General features: G+C 49.8%; 1 long non-coding RNA gene and 1 other non-coding gene across 5 annotated transcripts in view; one reads left to right on the plus strand and one right to left on the minus strand.

Moving 5' to 3' along the window:
• The window catches only part of LOC139018762 (uncharacterized), a 38,853-nt gene that overhangs the window by 10,047 nt on the left and 6,948 nt on the right, over positions 1-21,858 (minus strand). For 2 of the 4 annotated variants that reach the window (XR_011472944.1, XR_011472942.1), the window contains exon 4: positions 9,202-9,270. The exons of 1 other annotated variant lie outside the window; for it this stretch is intronic. This is a non-coding gene — a long non-coding RNA (uncharacterized lncRNA). One more of the 4 variants, XR_011472941.1, reaches the window with a different exon arrangement.
• On the plus strand, positions 11,797-11,930 carry LOC139019146 (U11 spliceosomal RNA). The gene has a single exon (XR_011473039.1). It is a non-coding gene; the product is annotated as a U11 spliceosomal RNA (small nuclear RNA).

A 21,858-nucleotide genomic window follows, 5' to 3' on the forward strand; every position in this document is an offset into this window, starting at 1 on the left:
GACTCCAGACTGGCGGGGCCTCGCCCAGGGCTCTCTGCCTGCCTGATGCTCCCACATCCTGACACAAGGCTTTCCACTGGGCGGGTACAACCACTCGGGTCCAGTCTGGCGTCTGTTCCCAACCGCCTGCCAGGACCACAGGAGGAAGAGCCACATTCCCAAATAATAGGGCACACAGTTCATGTCACTTCCGGGTCAGACACCGTGATTTAGTCTGTGCCAGGCACACTCGTGTGTTGTACGCATCAGCTCACTGGACCTTCCAGCCGCCCTCTGAGGCAGGAGGTTGTCGCCACCCGGCAGAGAGAAGTCAGGTGGCTGGCCCACAGTCTCCGACTAACCAGTAATGGAGCTGGACACAAACCAGACCGGCTCAGGTCTATGCCTGCAAGCACTGTGCACACTGCTATGTAGAGACCAGGAGACCTCGTGGCACCTCAAGGAAATGCAAAGTAACAGCAAATCTAGAGATGACCTGGTCCTCCCATCACCGACCCAGGATCGTCGGGGAGACCTTATTGCCCTGGTCTCCGAGTCCCAGGTCGGTATTCTCCCGTCACGCCCCGCCAGGTGGACCGCCAGGTGGACGAGGAGGGGAGGGAAGCTGCCAGGCTGGGCCCCTGGCGTGATGCTCCGGGAGGCGCGGGAAGGGTCAGTGGTCTGGTGCTGTGAGGACGAAGGAAAACATTGATCTGACCTCTAAGGCTCCCTGTGAGAAGCCCCGAGGATTGGAAAGGGCCACTAACCCTCCTGTGTCTCTTTAAATAGCTAGGCACAGAGGATCACTCTTATCTCAAGGGCCCCCATGTGAAAGACCAACCAAATCTCCTTTTCACAGGTCCCACGGGGAGCAGAGCCCATTGTTGGAGCCCAGATGATTAACCGCTGTGTAAACTGGAGGAGGAGCTGAGGACAGACAGGCTTCCAGGAAGCCAGGGATGGGGTGTGGGGAGGGTCCTGGGGCTCCCTCTGAGCTCTACTCTCTCCCATTCCTCAGAGAAGCTCAAGGCTTGGACACCTTCCCTAGCAGGCTCGGGCCAGTCACTTTTTTTTCCAGCCAGATCATTTGGGGGCTCATCATGATCTCCAGGCTTCGTAGGATGGATACCATGAGGGAAACAAGAGTGATACGGGTCCCTCGCTGACAGAACTAGGCCCAGCCAGGAGAGGGAAATGATTAGTGCAAATCATTCTATAACTAAGGACAAATGGTATGGCTGCACTACAGATGCTCTGGAACCGAAAAGAGTCTTTGTATCTGAAAGAATAAAGACTTCTTGGAAGAGGTGGGATCCAGCTGGTCTGGGAAAATGGGAGGATCTGAACAGAACAAAAGAAAAGGGAAGGTGTTTTAGGGTCAGGGCCTGGCCGGTTTTGCCCAGTGAATAGAGTGTTGGCCTGTGGATTGACCGGTCCCGGGTTCGATTCCAGTCAAGGGCACATGCCCAGGTTGCAGGCTAAATCCCCAGTAGGAGGTGTGCAGGAGGCAGCTACTCAATGATTCTCCTCATCATTGATGTTTCTATCTCTCTCTACCTCTCCCTTCCTCTCTGAAATCAATACAAATATATTTAAAATGAATGAATGAATTAATTAATTAAAAACAACAACAAAATCCATAACATCTATGAGGGGCAATAAAGCAGGTCACAATAAAACGAGGTATGTCTGTATTTCCATCGACAATCTGGATGCTTGCACCATTCGGTCCGTCAGCCACAGCACGGGTGTTTTTTGAGCCCTGCCCGGGTGCCAATAAGAACTGGTAACAAGCCGAAACCGGTTTGGCTCAGTGGATAGAGCATCAGCCTGCGGACTGAAGAGTCCCGGGTTCGATTCCGGTCAAGGGCATGTACCTGGGTTGCGGGCACATCCCCAGAAGGAGATGTGCAGGAGGCAGCTGATCGATGTTTCTCTCTCATCGATGTTTCTAACTCTCTATCTCTCTCCCTTCCTCTCTGTAAAAAATCAATAAAATATATTTAAAAAAAAAAAAAGAACTGGTAACAAAACAAGATTCTGAGAGACAGGAGAGCTGACTGGGACCTAGCAAGAGGGTCATATGAGGAGGAAGGCAGAGTTCTTCTATTTTCACACCGAAAAACACGGCAACAAGTGCAAGGTGGGAAAACTTTACAACAGGAAGTGCTATAAAGGTTTCTACTTTATATTTTTTATGTCTAATTTTTTTCTACAATGGCATATATTATTTTTACAATGAGAAGAAAATAAAGTTATAAAACAATTTAGGGTGCTAGTAGACTTGAAATTCAACACGTCAACAGGGAGATGGAGCTGCCTCCTGAAAAGCTAATGTGATCTTTGACAATAACAGAGATGTGGCAACCAAGACCACCTCCCCGCCCTGGGCTAGGCAGCAGTCAGTGGGTGGCAGGGGAAGAGCAGAGACCCATTGAGGCCCAGCCCTGCCTCATGCTGTGTGGCCTTCGGCAAGTGACCAAACCTCTGTTTTCTCATCTATAAAATAAGGTGGGTTCCTACGTTCAAAAGTCCCTTTCTGCCTGGCCGGCATGGTTCAGTGGTTGAGCCTCGACCCATGAACCAGGAGATCACGGTTCCATTCCAGGTCAGGGCACATGCCTGGGTTGCAGGCTGGATTCCCAGTGTGGGGCATGCAGGAGGCAGCCAATCAATGGTTCTCTTCCATCACTGATGTTTCTATCTCTCTCTTCCTCTCCCTTCCTCTCTGAAACCAATGAAAAAGAAATATTTTTAAAGGCCCTTTCTGTTATAAAGACTTTGTTGCTAGGCCCCCATTTCCATAAAAGCCTCCAGGAAACTGACAAACTGCAGTGGAGGTGAGGCAGCTCTAAGGCTGAGAAGCTGCTCAGAGTGGGAACATGGCTGCTGGCAGGGGGAAACGGCTTATCCGCTTATTCCGGCAGTTCCAGTGGGCAGACCCTGGGCCAGAAGGGGGGCTGGGGGAACAGACTCCACTGCAGGGAGCCCTGGCACTGCGTAACCACAGGGTGGCTGCTGGGGACAGGAGCCCGGGCATGGTCACCGTAGGGTTGCTGGCCAGGCTGGGAGCCATTTGTTAGGAACCTCCAGAGGGACTGGGTTATGGGGCTGAAGGCCAACGACAATCTCCAAGGCTCTTTCCACCCACAAGATTCTACAAGGACGGGCCAAAGCGCAGTGGTCAGGACTTCCAGGCCTAATCGCCATTCCCCGGGAAGCAGAGCCAGAGAACAGAATGAAATGGAGAGGAAGCCACCAGCTAGAGTGACACCAGTTGGGAGGCTGTTCCGTCCTCTGGGCTTGGGGTGATGAGGATGTGGACGCCCAGTGGGCAGGGGCTCCCCTATCACTGCCACCGGCTCTGGCCCGTCTTCTGGGGCCTCCCAAGACCAGTCCGCTCCCTCAGGTGACGGCAGCCACCTGACCCAGGATGTCCCCGACTCTTCATGTCCCAGACAACCCGCCTCCTTTCCTCACGCCAGCCCCCTCCCATGTTTCTAGAGTCTGTTTTGAAACTCTAGCTCCCAACCCCCAAGCCAATGCCCCAGCTCTTAGAGTCCCTTCCTGTAAGCAACCAGCCACTCCTCTCAGTGCCCCTGAGATCGCCCTCCTTGCCTGGCAGCTCTCCTCCTGGGCAGCAGACTCGCTGACATGAGAGGGGGTGTGTGTGGGGGGGGCTCAGGCCCCACAGCACTGCAGGGCCGCGCTGGAGGGGAGGCTGAGTCAGGTGTGGAGAGTCTGGTCCTGGGAAGGGGCGGTGCACTGAGCGAGCCGCCAGGTCTGCATCCTGAATGTAAGAGCTGGGTATGGCGTGAGTGGTTCCCCTGTTCCTCACCTGCTCTCTCCACATAAAACGGTGGAGTACTACTTCTCCCTGACCGGCCTTCCAAGCAGAAAGAAACACAAACCAGGCGCCTAAAACTGCTCAGGAATGTGGGGGCTGAGCTGGTGGCACTGCACACCCGGCCTCAACATCAAACGGGAGCCCCCACCTCCGACTCCAGACCTGAGGGGCAGCTAACCCGCCCCAACACCACCGAGAGGAGACCTGGGCCGAGAGGAGACCTGGCCGAGCTGCCCCAGGCGGAGCCACGAGTGCCACCGCTCAGCTGCTGTGTCCAAGCTGCTGGCCACCCTGCCCGCAAGCACCGCAGCAGAGGTATCATTGCCCAGAGCAGAGGGTCCACGCACTGGGTAGGAGACCACACCAAGAGGCTCCAGGGGCGCCGAGATGCAGGGCCACGGGCCTGCTAACCCCCGAGTGCTTGGGGCAAGCATTTGGCTTTCGGCACGTAGGTAAATAGTCCTAGAACAGCAGCTAATCACCCCTTCCGTTTATGGAGCTCCTATACACGCTGCATCCTGGGCTTCTCTCTGACATCATCGTGAACCCCCACAACCACCCTGGGAGGTAGTCATTACTGTTCCTATTTTTAGACAGAGAAGTTGAGGCTGGGGAGACGCAGTACCTGGCTCAAGGTCAGGGAATAGGGAGCCAGCCTCTGGCCTAGGGCTGCTGGACTCAACTGGGGCTCTTGACTTTCAAATTAGCAATGACTGGAACGGGGGACCCTTTCCTTTCGGTTCTTCATTTACTGACACTGAGCACCTGCTCTGTGCCAAGCGCGGTGCTGAGGCGGGGAACACAGGTGAACGAGGCCCGGGCCCGAGCTCCTGAGTTCACCTTCCTGGGGGAAACGGGCGTGGCCAGTCGGCGGGCGGGTGGGGTGGGGGTGAAGGGACAGGAGCAGCAGCGGGTGAGAACTGAGGACAGCAGGAAGGGGCCCACCCTTGAGCAACCATCTCTGAAGCCCCCAAATGTCACCCATGTCAACAGAGCTGAGAAGCGGGAAAGGAGGGAGAAACCCTGGCAGGGGGGCGCCCCACGCGTGCACCATCTGCCTGGCTCCTGCACCGTCCCCATCACTGTCTCTCCAGGCAGGAAAGAGGAGCCTAGGAGACCAACCACCTGCCAAAGCCCCACGGCCACCCGGCAGCAGATGCCCGGACTGGCTCTCTGTAGCCATCACACTGTCTTCCCAAGAAATACAAGAGGCGAGAGTTCTGGAAGGACCTAAGCCCAACTGTAGGGGAAAAGCCATTGGGGGGGGGGGGGGCAAGAGCTGGGGGTCTAGCTCCTGCCCCAGAAATGCCAGGTGTGCTGTTCCCACGAATGTCGCAGCCACCGCTGTCTTAAATATTCCTGTCAAACCGGAGGAAGGGCGAGAGGGACCAGGAGTGGGTCAGGACGTTCCAAACCCATAGGAGCTCCGGCAGGAACTCCCAGCATCCGCCTCCGCGTGTACCTGACCTCCTCCCCACAGTCCCAGTTTTCCAAGGTAGTGATCTCGCTAAGAAACTCATCCTGTCCTCACCACCTAGGCCCATCCAGTCCAGCCGGCTCCAGCCGGCTCCAGCCGGCCCCTCTCTGCCTCCCCCGCCTCTGAGGGGGACTCCAGGTAACAGGCCCAGGCGCCTCCCTCTCCCCACACGCAGCGCAGCGGGCAAGCTGCTGAAGGAACCCAGGAGAACTGGTAGAACTTGTGTCCCCTTCGCCAGAGGCACACACGAACCTGCCAGCGGTAATAACAGGGCAAAGGAGCGGACCCGCCTGGAAGAGGAGGGCAGGCTGGCTGTTACTGCCATGCCAGAGCCCCGGCCATTAGGGCCTTGCTTGGAAGAGGGGCCCTTGGAGAGTGGGGTTCTCTACATTCCTGCCATGACAGACCTGACAGGCTTTCCCCACCCCAACAAGATGAGTCTCCTCTAATGCTAATACCCACCCCCCTCTCTCCCACGATCTCCCAGGAGTTCTAGACATTCATGTCTCAGCCATGAGCAGGAACCTCTAGGGCCACCATCATCCCCGACCCCAGCCCTGGCAGCCTCAGGTGTAAGGGAAGGAGCGGAGGTCCTGGAGGTCAGGACAGAAGGGATGGGAGCTGCCCTTAGGAGGCCCAGGTGCTCTGAGGGTGAGCCCTGAGGCAGAGCCCTCTCCTGAGTCTGCTTTGTTTGGGGGGAATTTGTTAAAGTGCAAGAAGAGGGAAAAGAGCAAAGCATTCGTGGTCTCGGTGGGAGCGTCGGGGAGAATCAATATGTATCCAAATTCAACATGGTGCATTAAAATGTGATGTCCAAATGAGGTTTTGGCAGGTAAATTTTTAGCCTTAATATAAAGAGTTCTTACATATCAATAAGAATAAAATATACCATTAAAAACTGACAAATAGTCCTAGCTGGTTTGGCTCAGTGGATAGAGCGTCGGCCTAAAGGGTCCTGGGTTCGATTCTGGTCAAGGGCACATGCCCGGGTTGTGGGCTCAATCCCCAGTAGGGGGTGTGCAGGGGGCAACTGATCAATGATTCTCTCTCATCATTGATGTTTCTCTCTCTCCCTCTCCCTTCCTCTCTGAAATCAATAAAAATATATTTTTTTAAAAAACCACCCTGACAAATAGTGTGGAGAACCTATTCATAAAAGAAATTCAACATGATCAAAATCATATGAAAAAAATTCAACTTCATTCTATATCTTAAAATAAGATATAGAAATCTATCATAAAACATTATAATGAAAAAATAGGAAAAATCAAAATGTTTAACTCTAGAATACCAGTAAAATAAGGAAATATTATGTAGCCATTAAATATGTTGTAATAAAAATATTTACTAACAGGAAAATGTTTACAATACATTAAGTTCAAAAGCAGGTCCCAAACATTGTTATGGGTAGGCACATTTTCCATGTTTGTAAACACAAGCCCATGTGTACATCATAAAAGTTAAAGAAGACTAAATTCCATAATGCTCAGAATACTAAGTTATTACTCAATGGCAGAATTATGATTTTTAGTTTCATCTGTTTTTTGTCTATATTTTGTACTTTTTTTCTACAATAACCGCCCCCCCCCCCCCCCATTGCTTTTGTAATGAAAAGAAACCTCGGTGACTTTGAAAGAGTCCTTGGCAGAATAAATGTGAGAATCATGTGTGTTATGTGTACAGTCTTCACCGAGAAATGGAGTCTTCTCCCTCTTTAAAAAACATATATTTTTATTGATTTCAGAGAGGAAGCGAGAGGGAGAGATGGAAACATCAATGATGAGAGAGAATCACTGATCAGCTGCCTCCTGTACAACACACACTGGGGATCAAGCCTGCCACCCAGGCCTGTGCCCTGACTGGGACTCGAACTGTGACCTCCTGGTTCATAGGTCGACACTCAACGACTGAGCCACACCGGCCAGGCGATTCTTCTCCCCCTTCATCTTACAAGTCGGGGTGAGATGGGAATAGGTGGGAGGAAGGTTGAGGTCTAAGGTCACTTGGGGTGCAGAGATGGGATAAGGAAGGAGACCCAGGAATCCCAACTCTGATGATACTCTGAAATCGACAGGGGGCCCATGACCTTGCATAGAAGGCAGAGAGGACTGGGAGTCAGAGGACGTGAGTGAATCCTAGGTCTACTGGTTGACACTGAGGAAGATGCTTTATTTCTCTGAAACTCAATGTCTATAAAGGGAAATACAGTAATGCAGAATTACTGTGGGAATTAAATATGACAGTTGTTTGCTTCGTGCGGTATAAAGCCCCAAACAAACATTAGATGTTGTAGTTAATAACATTCATCTCTGATTCAACCTTAGCAAGAAAGGTGGCCAGCGGCTGTGGCCAAGTTTGCATTGGCTGAGAGATTTCTGGATGTGCTGGAGGGAGGGACACATTTTCCCCTGTGTTCAGGCAAGGTCTTGGATTTCCTGGTCCATAGTATAGAAAATAAAAACAAAATACACCTACTGTGAGTTCAGAGGAAGGTGTTTGGTGGCCTTCTGACTACTCTTTGAGGAAACAATATTTAGCCTGTAATGAGAAACCCCTGGCTAGTCATGTGCTGAGCTCTGGGAAGGAGAAAATGGTACAAAAGGCAGAGAGGTCTGTGGCCCCCTTCACCTATACTTGTTTACTGATGTTTTGGCAAAATGTTTTGGGGCTGGGTTGGGTGGACCAAGGATGCCAGAGCTTGCCATCTGAGGAGATGGGGAGAGGCTGGGTGGTGGTTCTGGTTCGATGGGTCCCCACTCTGCACGAGACGGGGGAAGTCATGGCTTCTGGGCGGAGGTGGCAGGCACGCTCGTGAATATGAGCCCCTCTTGTTCATAACTGGTTGGCTGCTTCTTACAGCGCCACTTGCCGTTTTCACGCAGGATGGCCCCCAATGTCCCCAAAGAGCACTACTGTCTTCATGCCACGACATGAGAGGGATTTATTGACGAGGTGACAAGCTTTCTAAGTATTGGTCATGTTGGAGACTCATTCTTGACTGCACCACTCCAAGGCCACCCGCCTCAGATGAGAAGCATAATCTTCACTCTTCTTTTCCTCCTCCACCTTTCCTGCCCTTTGCTCCCTTTTCTTCCTCCCCTTGTTCCTCAGTCTCCCTCTCCTTCTCCTCGTGTCCCCTCACTGGTTCCAGATCCAGCCAGCATCCCCCTCTGCGCTCCTCATGTCACAGGCGCCCACCACGGGGAGCCAGCCGATGCAGGTGTCCTGAGCTAGAGCACAGTGGCCTGTGTGATGAGGGCGCAGGCGGAACAGCTCTGGTCAGCAGTGGGGGGCTGTCCCTTTGCGCCCGGCCACCAAGGCTTCGGCTTTCAGAGCTTTATTCCTCATTTCCTCACCAGTCCCTTCCTCAATTATCCAACACGTCTTTTAAAATCTTTTTGTAACTAAGTTTTTCTCCTAATACTCCTGCCAACCCTGCTCCTTTGCCCAGGCCCCTCCCTCTCTGCAGAGCCTCTGATGGAGCTGCTAGCTGGTGCTGACATGCCCTAGCTGGGCGCTCCGCTCCGGGTGTGGTTTCGCCTGGTGGACAGGCAGCGGGCCTCCTGTCCTGTGGGCAGTGGGGAGGGGAGCAGTGCTCAGCTCAGCTGCTTCCTCCCATTCCAGGCCTCCCAGGCTCATCATCTATCCCCGCTACCCACCAAGTGCCAGATGGAGCCTTTTCTGTCTCCTTCGTTCCTTAGAACTCACCCAACTATGTTTTTTCTAATCTGAATCTCATTTCGAAATCTCCTGCCCAAGGGGTTTCCCAACGCCTCTCAGCTTTGAATCAACCTGCTGTTTACAGCACACCCAGATCAGGGGGACCGGTTCTGACACTACGCCCTGAAGACACTCCTGTGCCCGAGATAGTCAGTGACACCTGGACAAACATTCCTACCTTATCTCCCATGAAGGAAGAAGCCAAGTAGGCTCCAAGCTGAGAACAGGAACTGGCCGTATTCTTCCCCTGGGGAGACAGTTGGGGGCTTGCTATAAATGTAGGTCCAGCCTGCAGGAGGGTGACCCTCTCCAAGCAGCCCACAGAATTCTCTGCCCCAAAAGTGCCCAGTCCCTCTCAGGGGGCGATTCCACAGGAATGGGAATCTTAGTCCCCGCCCAGGGCTTCATGGGGTGGATTTCTGGCCAGAGGGACCTTGAGCCAGGAGCAGCCTCTAGAACAAACACAGAGAAGTGGGTCAGTGTTTTTTTGAACAAAGGAAAAGGGGTTGTTCTCTGCATACAAAGGTGACCCACTCACTACCTGCCTTGGTAACCTGAGAGCTCTCCCCAGCAAGGAGGGTCGCCCTGCTTGGGTCTGGCTCCTCCTCCAGGGGAAGCTGAAGGACCAGCATGGGGGAGAAATAGCAACCTGGGTCTCTGCATCATGTTCTGGCCAAGAAGACATTTCACCTTGATTTTTAAAAAATTGACTCAAAGCCCAGTTCTGCATCTGAGTCCCAGAGAGCCAATCCCTTCATGCAAATGAACAGAGCAGATCATGGATGCCAAGCGGCCTCGGAGGCTCGGCACTCCCTCATTGAGGTGAATGCTGTGGGCCGAGACAAAGCCTTTCTCTCCGCTCCTCTCCTCTAATTTGAGAGAAAACACCCGATGCCACGGCAAACTCCTGTTCTTGGCACTTGGTGTCACTCTTGCTTCACCCTGACTCAGCTCAAAGTCTTCAGACTAGTGGCCATCATCACAGAGGAGACAACTCTATCCTCAATCCCACCCTCACTGTACACACACACGCACACACACACACACGCACGCACACACACGCGCACACGCGAGCACACGCACGCACGCACACGCACACACGCACACACGCACACACACACACACACACACACACGCCAGGTCCTAGCTCAGCTCTCCCGGAGGAAGGGGAAGTGTGCGGGTAGAAGGATGACAGGAGTGCCACACATGGAATGGCAGGAGGAAGGGCCTCATCTTCCCTGAGCAAGGCCTGGGTGGAGCCTGGGCTCCTGGAATTGTTGGTGGTTGACTTCACCACCATTTTCTTAAAAGTCAGAATTGCTCACAAGGCAATCTCATAGGACAAACATACACACCCAAACACTAAGAGTCACCTGACATCAAACTGACAAGTTCTGGTGATGGAAACATAGAAACTATCCATGTATAGCTGCAAGGTTTGCTGTGAGTCTCCTTTTCAACACTTGCTTACCAAGCCTTTGTCAATCTCCAGTGCAGGAGAGCACATTTTTTCTACAAACACCTTGGGCAACCATATGAATGTTACAGTCCCTGGTAGTTAGTCTAATAATTAGCATAACTAAGCTCCTCCTCCTGTCATGCTCCTTGGCCACTGCCCACCTTCCCAATCCCTCCCTTTCCTCACTCAACAAGGATTTAATGAGCTCCCACCAGGCTCTGGGCTCACTCCGGAGTCTCCTTCTGCAAACCCCTCCCTCTACATTGCCTCTAGAGCAGTGGTTCTCAACCTTCCTAATGCCGCGACCCTTTAATACAGTTCTTCATGTTGTGGTGACCCCCAATTTCATTGTTACAAATTGAACATAATTAAAGTATAGTGATTAATCACAAAAACAATATGTAATTATATATGTGTTTTCCGATGGTCTTAGGCGACCCCTGTGAAAGGGTCGTTCGACCCCCAAAGGGGTCGCGACCCACAGGTTGAGAACCTCTGCTCTAGAATATGTCTCTGTCCTTGAGGTTCTCCTGTGGGTGACTAATCCTCATGGACACAGTGGTTCCTCCTCTGGGCACAGAGACCTAACATCCTTCCACCCAAAATCCAACTCCTTTCCCACCCACAAGGCCAGGTGCATCAGGGTGAAGTCTGACAGCCCCCAATAGCACAGGCTTAGTGAAGAGCCATTAGCCAGGAAGAGCTGTGTGCAAAAGGCCGCCTGCCCAAGCCACAGCTGTCCTTCAACAGCTGCTGCCCACTGCACCAGCCTACTTAGCACAACAATATCTAGGTGACGGGCTCCTGGTCACCTGATGCTCCCTGATCCCTGGCATGGAACTGGCTGTCCCGAGCAAGAGGTCTCCGGGAAGGTGGAGCTTCCATCTGCCCTCCGGTCAGAATTCTGACACCTGACACACCAGGGAGCAGAGGTCACCGCTTCCCTGAAGCCTCAGCTTTGAAAACATCTTGTAAACATGCATCAGAGGAAGAAATCTTCATTCTACCTCTTATTAGTTCCTGGACCTGCAGAGTTCCAGCCCGACAAGTCACACTGGAGATGACAGAGGGCTTGTGTGAGGAGACTCAAGTGGTTGAACTACCGCTTATCCTACTTCTGGAGATAAGAGTGTGGATGCCAAGGTCAGGAACAACATAGTGCCATGGGGCACTGTGTCAACAGCATCTCTGTCCTCTTGGGCCACCTCCCCACAGATGATGGAAGCCCTGGCCTGGGGCTTTGTGAACTGCCCCAGGGGAATGGCCAGTCAGGTTGCATTCTTCCTGAAGTCATTAAAAGCACTGTACACCATAAAAAAGGGCTTCTGTCGTGAGGGGCATAGGTAGAGAAGCTTGATTGCTCTACATGTGGAATCGACATCAAGAGATTTCAGAAGCATAATTTTTTGGAACTTGGGCAGCTGGTGATCGTTCGTCCTGGCGCCCGCAAAACAACAACAACAACAAAGTACTGTATGACCATGATCTTGATCTTACCAACATCTAAGGAAGGGAAAAAAGGAATGGGCAGAAGTCTTCTGGTTTTAATTAAAAAAAAAAAAAAAGAAAAAAACAATGGGGAGGAGGAGCCTTTAGGTGAACTAACCAGAAAGTCAATAAAGAAGCATAAACCCACCCTAGCTGGTTTGGCTCAGTGGATAGAGCGTCGGCCTGCGGACTGAAGGGTCCCAGGTTTGATTCCAGACAAGGGCACGTGCCTGGGTTGTGGGCTCAATCCCCAGTAGGGGATGTGCAGGAGGCAGCCGATCCATGATTCTCTCTCATTACTGATGTTTCTCTCTCTCTCCTTCTCCCTTTCTTTCTGAAATCAATATAAATATATTTTTAAAAAAAGAGGACACACCTTGGTTGCAGGCTTGATCCCCCGCCCTGGTTGGGCATGGGTGGGAGGCAACCAATCAATGTTTCTCTCTCTCTCTGTCTCTCCCCCTCCCTTCCAATCTCTAAAAAAATTAATGGAAAATCCCTGGGTGAGGATTAACAATAACAAAAGAAGCACAGACTCAAAAACCCTGACCCAGGCCCCATGGCCATAGCAAATCAGACAGATGGGTGATTTTGTATGTGTGTGTTCAGACTGAATTCAAAAGATAGGCTGAATCTGACCCCTCTTGAAAGGATACCAAGATGCAAATCCCCCTGCCCTGACTTACCCAAACTTTGTAAATAACAGAGACACTCACTAGAGAAATTAGAAGACAAAATAGCTAAGTGGTTTGAGAAGGCGTGGCTAGAAGCATGTTTTCCCTAAAGCCATATGTGTAGACAGTCAAAAATACGAGTTTAATGAGCTTATAAATTGGGAGTGACTCTTCACATCTCACAGAGTCTGGGATTCAACTATTTCACCTCTGACTGGACCTTCATCCCTGAACACTTCTTCCAGAGGCCGCTCCATGCAATTCTTCCTCAGTTTACCCTTCTGCCCAGGTAACTGACCCAAACAATTCAGCCCCCAGTGTTTTGTAGAGGGAGATTACAACTTCTGGTATTCAAAGATGTCTTCCGATGTTTGATCTCTTTCCTTTCCTCCTTAGTTGCTCCCTTTAATACTGCTTACTCCCTTTAGGAACCTGCATGCTTCTTCTAAGAGATGGGTACCTGTCCCAGTTAATTCCTACAAATTCACAAGGTTCTCTTGTGCTCAAGTTCAAAGCACTCTAATCTCAGTAATCACTGTTTGCTGTAGTGCTGTTCTAGCCTTTTCTATTACAGTATTTCTCAACATTAACTTAATTGAACTTAAAAGATATTGTACATTTAGCATAATTTGGCAAACCAATAATGTAAACAGTGTCTTGCTGACAGGATAAGTCCAACGCAGGAAGCCACGCAGTCAGCAGTGTTGTCTCACAGATGACAACAACTCCCAAACAGCCGCAGGGGCTCCTGTGAGGCACACATGGGTGACATCATTCATGTAGGGCTGGGCCACTCTGGCTGGATCTGAAGGCGCTCGCTCTCCCTTTCCAGTCTGTTTGTCCTTTAGAACTAATATTTGGGGTGTCACCCCAATATTTTATTCTCTTTCTGAGCCAGGCCAGCCTGGAGACCAAGACAGAGCAAGCCTGCAGTTGAACACTTTGTTGCCACTTTTCCAGAGCCCTAGGCTAGCCTTGCTCACGTTCAGGGCTATGTGTGACCTTGCTGTCCCACACCATGGTCTATCTGTTAATTAAACAGACAGACAACCTTCTAACCAGGACAACTACATATACTCCGATGTAAGCCCTTGGTTCCATTCCTTTCTCTCCAAGAAGGGACTATTTTGAGGGAATTTCTTACTGACAATAACATAGCAGTGTTCTCCTCAAACCCCAAAACACTCACTGAGTCCTTCACCTGCAGCCACCCCCGGATAGCCCACGCCTCTGGCATCTGCCCCAAATAGCCTGAGCCTCCCATGTGAGCTTGACTCTCAGATTTGTCATTCTCATGGGTTGTCCTGGGCTTCTGATGACACAACCAGGACAAAAGAGAAATCCTCATCCTGTGTATGCTGGTTGACGGCGAAAACTTTAAGATAAAGGGATCTTGGGGAAACCATTACAACATCTAAAGAATTCCTGGTGCAAAAGTTCCCAGCACCACTGTCCCACCCCCAAACCAGTTGGAGACACAGACCCGCCCTTCTCCAGGCTGCTTTAGATAGGCATCAACAGTCTGTGCTCTCTCCCTCCCAACTGAACCCGTGCTCAACTGGTTATGTCCCAGGGCTCCTCAGAGACACCACCAAGTACAAGTCCTTCCTCGGAGGTGACAGTGCCCTTCAGAAAGCCTGGCATCACCCTGAGAGTGTCTCCCCAATGCCGCTGCCTTTGGCAGGTACAGAGGGAGGGTGCAGGGAGCAGGGGCGTCCCTGGATGGAGCAGCCCAGGTCTGAAAGAGGAACAGTGCCCGGCGGGCAAGGAAAGGCCTGAGAAACGAAGGCGCTGCCTGCCACGTTGCTGCACAGGTCTGAGCTGGAAGACTGAGCAGGAAACTAAATGATGAAACAGAAACACTCTCAGTGGTGATCAAACTCCCAGATTAGGCCGGTTTGCTCTCTTTAAAAAAAAATGCATCTCTGTAGCATCGGTTTTCCTCTGGGCATGGGAAACTTTCGCTTTCTCTTCCTCCGTCCTCTTCCAGAGGCAAAAGCAGGGAGAAGAAACAGGTTCTGATTCGATGCCAGGTTAGGTCGTGAGCGGATGGACCGTTCTCCTTACACACATCAAACTTAACCGATAAACATGTTGATCTGACACTCAGTGAGTGTTTTGAACAAGGAGCCGTGACAGTGAGGAGCTGTGAGGAGTCTGTGCCTTCAGGGGCTTTGTGGGGGCTAATCAGGCCAGCAGGACTGCACCTGCCTTTATACACCTGCCCTTAGAATAGTCTGCGCCAGGCCAGGTTTTCCTACATGGACGCCTCAGCCCTTATTGACTCACCAGTAATCAGAGCCTTTATTTTCATGTAAGACTCATCTCCCACTGGTGACAGCTTTCAACAGTTAACTTCCAGTTTTTCTGCCCTCTCTCCTACTTAAGTGCTCTAGGAGAGCTTCTTATTTACTTATTTATTTATTATTAATCCTCACCCAAGGATATTTTCCCTTTGCTTTCAGATAGAGTGGAAGGGAGGAAGGGAGAGTGGGGAGAAAGAGAGAAACATGGATGCGAGAGAGACACATAGATTGGTTGCTTCCTGCATGCACCCCAACTGGGACTGGGGATCGAGCCTGCAATCCAGATACATGCCCTTGACTAGAATCAAACCTGGGACCCGTCAGTCTGCAGGTCGACGCTCCAACCACTGAACCAAACTGGCCAGGGCGAGCTTCATATTTAAATAAGCCCAAGGATGAATCTCCGAAAAAGTGAAGACTATTTCTGTAAAATGAGGAGGTCTTCCCAAATTCATTTGCCTCATCTGGGGCTGGCATAAATCATTCCCCCCCCCCCCCCCTAGAATTGCTTTCCATTGCCACCTAAACTGAAAAAAAAAGGTAAAAACCAATTTCTGTCTGACTGCATCAGAAATTCTTTAAGGCCCTACAAATACAAGTACCCATTCCTGAAGGACTTGCATTGTAAGGGAAGACGAGGAAATGGGAAATGTTGACCAACGCAGGGAGCTCCAGGAACCAGCTCTGCTTCCCTGCCTGGGAAGGTCAGTCCCAAGGCGATAATGCCTGTCGTTGCTGACAGGCCTGTCCATGGCCACACTTTCAGAACTGAGACGTGGTACCAGGTGTGGGCTGGCAAAGGAGTTGAGATTGTCTCAGAAACTGATGCCACGTGGCTACCTCAGGGGACTCTCCGTCATGTCCATCAATTCTCTCCCCAGATGCCTGGAGTTATTACACTGATTAAAGCAGATGTTCAAACAGGCCTCCAAATGGACCTATCCACAATTTTCAGTTTTCCCACCAAATCAGCCTCCCCTTTTAAAAAGGATATGTCATACCCAGCCGAGGTGGCTCAGTGGTTGAGCATCGACCTATGAACCAGGAGGTCACAGTTCGATTCCCAGTCAGGGCACATGCCTAAATTGCAGGCTCGACGATTCCCGATTGTGCAGGAGGCAGCCAAACATGATTCTCTCTCATCATTGATGTTTCTATTTCTCTCTCCCTCTCCCTTCTACTCTGAAATCAATAAAAATATATTTAAATAAATAAATAAAAAGAATATGTCAGCAATAGACAAAACTTTGTCTACTGATTCAGGCAGGAGGTGTTATTGCTCTGATCAAACTGGCTCTTTTCAGATTAAAAAGTAATTATTCCAAAAGAAGAGTTTCTGGTTAAAATTAAACCACAGTCCAAGAGCTATTAGAACCTGAACTTTGGACAAATGCCAAAGAAGCCAGTTCTGGGCCTCACCCTGAGAGGAAACGAAAGCGACTCACTAGAAGGAAGAAATCTTCAACAACTGATCACATAAAAAAATTAAGCAAGTCCTAGCTCCATGGTCGGCAAACTGCGGCTCGAGAGCCACGTGCGGCTCTTTGGCCCCTTGAGTGTGGCTCTTCCACAAAATACCACATGCGGGCGCGCATGTAAGTGCGATTGAAACTTCGTGGCCCATGTGCAGAAGTCGGTATTTTGTGGAAGAGCCACACTCAAGGGGCCAAAGAGCCACATGTGGCTCGTGAGCCGTGGTTTGCTGAGCCACAGTTTGCCGACCACTGTCCTAGCTGGCTTGGCTCAGTGGATAGAGTGTCAGCCTATGGACTGAAGGGGCTGGGTTTGATTCCAGTCAAGGGCACATGCCTGGGTTGTGGGCTCAATCTCCAATGGGGGGCGTGCAGAAGGCAGCCAATCAATGATTCTTTCTCATCATTGATGTTTCCATCTCTCTCTCTCCCCCTCTCCCTTCCTGTCTGAAATAAATTTTTTTAAAAATTAAGTAAAATGTTGGAACCTGTTCAACCACCCTACTTCAGTTAGAAGGCACTTTTAACGACATTAGGAAAGCGAAACTAGCTGTGGGTGGGGTGGAAACGCTGCCAGGTCATCCTGCCTAGAGAAGCCTGACAATTGCGCCTACATGACCGACGTGCCGCATGGCCACAGCGGCGGCACCAGGTGGCCGCAAGCGCAAGCGCGAGGCGCACGCTAGCAGCTTTTGTAGCTCCCCGCCCTGGGCCGCACCTATGTTTTGGTGATCACCAGCTCATCGCTTGAGCTGACTTGGGCTACCAGCCCTGATTTGTTACTCCACAGCGTGATTAAGAAACAATCACCCAATACGGAGAAGAGGCCCAAGGGAGCTGAGAGCTTGCTGGGTCATGAGTCTCTGGCGGATGGGAGTGGAGAGGGAGGAGGCAGGACCCAAGAGGTCCTGTGAGGTGACTCTGAGGCCAGCCTCGCAGTGCCCTCTCCTGGAAAGCTGGGAGTTCACCTTGTGGGCTGGGTGGCTGCAGACAAACCTGAGGTACACATGTGCGAGTCTTCCAAACAGGTGTGCCACTGCCCCCTATTGGACACAATGCTTTTCAGCTTTACCAGACAGAGGGCTAAAGTGAAATATTAGTGATAAGCCCCACCAGGTGATCTCAGGCAAGGCACGACCTTCTAAGTCTCAGTGTCCACATCTATAACATGGGAGGGACGGTAAGAACATCTGTCCTTGCGTACCTCAAAGGGCTGTCATCAGGAGGAAATGAATGAAATAACTTCGCCTGCCTTCCTACCTCCTGCCTTCACACAATCCACGTCACTTTCCTGCGTGTCTCTCTCCGGTGTCTCTGAACTACGAGCAAATTATAAAAAATATGTAATCATGTTATTCTGAGCTTTAAAAGCTAGTGGCTTCTCCACTTCTATTAGCTTTACACACAATTTTCAAAGCATTTTTTCTATAAGCATTTATCATAATTTAAATCAATTTTCTGGCAATGATATGTTCAGTGGCTAAATCCCTCACTAGATTATGTGGGGACCTGTACTAGTATGTCCTCTGTCAGCATTTTATTCCCAGTACCTACCCAACCTGGTGCCTATTGCACAGTAAATGCTTGATAATTATCTGTTGAATAAGCACATGGATGAATCATAGGAACTGGGGAAGGCCAGCCAGAAACAGAAAGGGCAAAGTCAGATATGGCGGGGAACCCTTTCTCAAGAGCAGCAACACAAACTAATATTAAAAATAAAAGGGCCGGGTGATAAAAAGTTTGGAAACTAGACAGGGTGGTGGTTGCACAACAGTGTGAATGCACTAAATGCCACTGGATTGTACACTTTAAAATGGTTAATTATATGTTTTGTGAATTTCACCTCGATCATAAAAAAAATGAAAGGACAGAATTGTAATATAATCATTATGATCCGTGATGATTTAGACACTCTACAAATACGTGATGAAGTCAACTTTTTACCATGCTTGATGGTTTACATAAATATCTCCACATAAATGATTTCATTTCTCCTCCCAACATGGACTTGCCGACAAGGAGAATGAGGAGCGCAGATGTTCATTTAGTGACTTCCTATTCCTCCAACAGGCCAGGCACACATGCCACTCGGGCTCTGTCCCTGCTGCCTTCCTGCCTGGAAAGGACTTCCTCCAAACAGCTGCCTCTCCCTCACCTCCTGGTGGGCCCTGCTTTGTCACCTCATCAGAAAGGCCCTCCCCGACTCCCCCACTTAAAAGGGCGCGCACACCGCCATACCCTCTTCCTCGCCCTGCTTGCCTTTCCTTCAAAATTCTTAGCTCACATTACATATCGTCCTCACTTTTCTGTCTCCTTCCACAATAGCATAAACTTCAAGAGATCAGGGAGATTTGTCAGTTTGTTCTCTGTTAAAATCCTGACATCTGGAATAGTGCCTGGCAAATAGCAGGTGCTTACTAAATATCTGTTAAGTGAATAAGTAGAATTTTACCACGAACTTGGCTGGATCTTCTAGGGCCACACCACAAAAATAAAATTACAGTGTGACTGAGATAAAATACCAGTTGTTAATGTACTGTAACGAAGTGTACCTTGTTCACAAATCAGTCCCTGCACGCTCCTCTTGTCCTCAGGGCAGGGCACCTGACTGTTGTGTCCCTGGCTCTCAGCACGGTTTTGATCATGTAATATTAGGCATTTGTCTATATATCAATAAGAAACAGTGGATTCTGAGCAATACAGACCCGAACAGAACCGGCCACGACACACGTCCGGTCCCACCCTAGGCATGCACATCGGGGGTGGGGCGTCTCTGAGGAGGAGGAGGAGGAGGAGGAAGGAGAATGTGCTGGGCAAGGGTCAGAGTCCAAGCAGCAGCAGAGTGTGGCCTCGCAAGCCCATGTATTCTACGTAGAAATGGCTCTGCAATGCGAACCTTATACAACTATTCTAACCCCCAGGAAAAAGCGGGCAGGGCTGGCCTCTTGAAAGTTGGGTCAGTGTGATCTGACAGGATGAACACTCTGCAAGGTGGACAGCGAACTTCTGAGACGAGTGGCCATCCCATAATAGTGCCCAGTGGCTTCTAAGAAATTTGTGCCCAGCAGCAGCCACCACTTTCCTCCAGCTCCTAAATCAGGGGCCAGGCATGATGGGAAACTGTTGTCATACAAGAACCCAGAGTAGGAGTCAAACTTCTGAAGCTCACTCACCCACCCTTCCTTCCTTCCTTCCTTCCTTCCTTCCTCCCTCCCTCCCTCCCTCCCTCCCTCCCTCCCTCCCTTCCTTCCTTTTTTCCTTATCCTCACCTGAGGATAAGTGTTGTTGTTTTTTATTAATTTTTTAGAGAGAGGGTAAGGGAAAGAGAGAGAGGGAAACATTGATGTGGGAGAGAAACATCGATTGGTTGCCTCTCACAACCTAGGTATGTGTCCTGACAAGGAACTGAACCCACGACCTTTCAGTGTATAGGATGACACTACAACCAACTAAGCCACACTGGCCAGGGCATCAGCTCTATCTCTTATACCTGTTGGAACCTGTGTCTCTATTTTTTTTTTCTTTTTTCTTTTTTATTGCTTAAAGCATTACAAAGGGTATTACATATGTGTCCTTTTTTTTCCCCCCCCCCGCCCTTGACAATACCCCGGCTTCCCCTACCCCCCAGTGTCTTATGTCCATTGGGAACCTGTGTCTCTAAATGCAATTTATAAATTTCAAACAAATTTACACAAGCATAAATTCCGTTATTTAGCCAACCTGACCACTACTGCCACTCATGGGGGACTGTTACGTGTTAAATGTAACAAAATATTTAATATGAACAAATACCTATTTCCCATCCTGTGCCTCACATTTTAACTTAATGGTACAGAAACAGGTTTTCAACATTTGATAAATCACAAAACTTTTTTTAAATTTATTTTTAAAATATATTTTATTGATTTTTTACACAGAGGAAGGGAGAGGGATAGAGAGTTAGAAACATCAATGAGAGAGAAACATCAATCAGCTGCCTCCTGCACACTCCCCACTGGGGATTTGCCCGCAACCAAGGTACATGCCCTTGACCAGAATCGAATCTGGGACCCTTCAGTCCGCAGGCCGACGCTTTATCCACTGAGCCAAACCGGTTAGGGCTAAATCACAACTTTTAAAAAAATGTTCTGACATGGAATTTCTGCAGAAAATTTCAAGCTATATAAGCTATAGTACACACACACACACACACACATGCACACGTATTTTCCCTAAAAGCTTCCTTATAATACACCCAGAGTACATAGCTCAAAATTCAAGCCAATGACTTATTACAAAACAAGTTAAACAGAAAAGCATCTCAGCATACTTTTGCCATTTTCCATGGTAAGACTGATAGTTCATTTTAATCGGTGCTGGTTTCAGGAACTAAGACATTCACCTTTGTCCTGCACTACCGCACATAAGCCTGCTCCCTGTGGGCACTCAAGCATGGGTAGGTATGTAGTTTTTCTCAATTCCCACAGCATTTAGAAAAAGACAAACAAAACAAAACACACTGTTTTTATCTTATACTGCATTCCCTAAGCTCAAAAAGAGTATTTAGCCCTGGCTGGTTTGGCAGTGGATAGAGTGTCGGCCTGCGGACTGAATGGTCCCAGGTTTGATTCCGGCCAAGGGCACATGCCCGGGTTGTGGGCTCGATCCCCAATGGGGGAGGGGGGCATGCAGGAGGCAGCCGATCAATGATTCTCTCTCATCATTGATGTTTCTATCTCTCTCTCCCTCTCCCTACCTCTCTGAACTCAATAAAAATATACTTTAAAAAAACACCACTTTTAGCCATCAGTAGAGGCCTGGGCTTGACACAAGATTAAATGCACAAGCACATCTTGGCATCAACTGGACCAGCTTGTCACAGACCAGACATCCTTTCGGACAACCTTCAGGATGAAGCTGGGGCTGTGAGGGAAGCCCAGGTCCCAGGTGCCAGAGGGAAGCCAGTGCCGGCAGCCGGGGGAAGGAAGGCCTATTCTTGCACGAATTTCATGCATCGGGCCTCTAGTATGAAATAATATTGAATATCAATTGTAATTTAAAAAGGAAAAAAAACAACCCTTACTGGTTTGGCTCAGTTAGTTGAGTATCTATCGTCTTATGTACCAAAAGGTCACTAGTTTGATTCCTGATCAGGGCACATGCCTAGGTTGCAGGCTCAATCCCCAGTAGGGGGCATGCAGGAGGCAGCTGATCAATTTCTCTCTCTCTCTATCCCCCCCCCCCCCACCCTCTCCTCCTTCCTTCTTTTCTCTCTAAAAAAGAAAGAAAAAGGGAAAAAAACAACTCTATGGACCAAACAACACATCTGTGGTCTGATGGCACCCAGGCAGCCTTGTGTGAACTCTGGGAAGTAGTAGGTGCTTCCACAGGGATCCAGGCCTGAATCTGCTATTCGTTAACTGCTTCTCAGGGTGGTCACTTCACCTCCCCATC

This window comes from Myotis yumanensis, unplaced genomic scaffold (assembly GCF_028538775.1).
Source record: "Myotis yumanensis isolate MYYU_CA2020_CCGP unplaced genomic scaffold, mMyoYum1.0.hap1 SCAF_10, whole genome shotgun sequence".
In the NCBI taxonomy this organism is placed as follows: domain Eukaryota; kingdom Metazoa; phylum Chordata; class Mammalia; order Chiroptera; family Vespertilionidae; genus Myotis; species Myotis yumanensis.